The 1,695-nt window shown below is 44.0% G+C and overlaps 1 pseudogene; it reads right to left on the bottom strand.

Annotated features, from left to right (window-relative positions):
• LOC100588637 lies at positions 1-1,188 on the bottom strand (annotated as a pseudogene).
• Positions 1,189-1,695: the final 507 nt, after the last annotated feature.

Genomic DNA, 1,695 nt, shown 5'->3' with positions numbered 1-1,695 from the left:
TCATGCTTGCATTTCAAATTCCTGTTTCAGACTTTTCAAGTAAGCATGCACATTCCCAAAGCCATTATATTTGGCTAAATATACAAGGACCCCAGTTCCCCACAGTCTATCTCGCTGCAGGCGGAAACTGCAGTTGCAGGTCCTCGGCAAGGCGGGCAATGCCAGTTCGCATCCAGCAGAGCATTCCTGACCTCTTCACCACAAGGGTTTCTAAGGTCGGGGCCGCAGAACAGGCCTAGAAAGCCCCAGCAGTCTGGGTTTCTGCAGTTTGTTTTGGTAACAATAGTTTTCTGGCGGCGTTGATGGCAAATAGAACCCAGCGAACGGTTATATATCTTCTCTTGAGAGTTGCTGCAGATGTTCTCCAAACCTTCCTCTGTAATTTCTTCCGGTGGGCGAATTATATGTGGAAGGATCATGGGTGATCTGGCGGGACGATTTCTGGGCATCTCAACTTCGTTCATGTAGCCGTCCACAATCTTCCTCTTTCTCACCAACATGTACTTATCCTCTGTCTTTTCTTCCTTCTCTTCCGTAGGTAGAGCGCCAAGGGACCCGAGGATCCTGACCTTGACCTCTAAGAAGCCGAGCTCTCCCCATTCAGAATGTCTCCTTGAAGCAACACCCAGGAATGTTTACCTTGGGGTCTCCTTGATTGTGAGCTGGGGCCTGGCGGGGAATGTCTTCCAGGGAACAAACCAGGGAAGCTCATACTGACATGCGTTTTACAAGCATTGCTTTGTTTTGCTTTATATTTAAAGCCCTTTTCTCAAAAAAAAAAAAAAAAAAAAAAAACAAAGAAAAACAAATTCATGGCACTTTCACCTTCTGAATCGGAATTGGAACCGGTCATAGAATTCCTTGAGAGTTTGCGGTACTCTGCTTTTTTTATTGGCTCCTCCCCTGGTGTTTCGCCCTGGAAACTTCACCGCCTGCCTGAGAGGTCCAGAGTGTCTGCACTGGCTGCTGGTCCCGCAGCCTTCCTGGACTGACTGAAACCTCGTGTTTGCAAAATTATCAGAAGCAAAGCTGTCACAATTGTCATGAGAGGATGACGAGGCTTCCATGGAAATCAACTTCACATATCGAATTTAAGGTCGTCTTTACTCTGAGATCGTTTTGCGGCACGCGGAGAGCAGCCTTGCTGGCAGCACACCCCTTGGTCTGCTCTTGGAGCGGGCAGAGCATAGCAGAGCCGCGCGTAGCGGTCGCACAACAGGCGGAGCAGGAGGCGATGTGAAACTTCTTTACGAGAGAGAGAAAGTACGAACCACCTGAATGCCCAACAAATGAGGTCTAGTTAAATAAATTATGCTATGCTATAGAATCAAATAGCTAAGATAAGGCAGACCTTTAGGTATAAGTATGTTTGAAATGTGTCCAAGACATATTAAGTTTAAAGAACACATAACATCATGTCTATTGGGCTTTATTTATGCAAAAATATAATTACAAATATGTAAAGATAATTTCACATAAATGTAGATAAAGGTTGAAAGGATATAATCCAAACTTAATAAAATTATCTCTGTATGGTAGTGGAGTGGGTTCGGAGAGGCTCCAAAGATTATTTCCTATAAGAAACCATTTCAGCCTGGGTGACAGAGATCCTGTCTCAAAAAATAAAATAATGAAATAAAATAAAATAAAACGAAAGGAGGAAAGAAAAGAAGGAAACCATTAAGATATCCATCA

Source organism: Nomascus leucogenys, chromosome 22a (genome assembly GCF_006542625.1).
Source record: "Nomascus leucogenys isolate Asia chromosome 22a, Asia_NLE_v1, whole genome shotgun sequence".
In the NCBI taxonomy this organism is placed as follows: domain Eukaryota; kingdom Metazoa; phylum Chordata; class Mammalia; order Primates; family Hylobatidae; genus Nomascus; species Nomascus leucogenys.
This window is presented reverse-complemented; position numbering and strand designations above follow the sequence as displayed.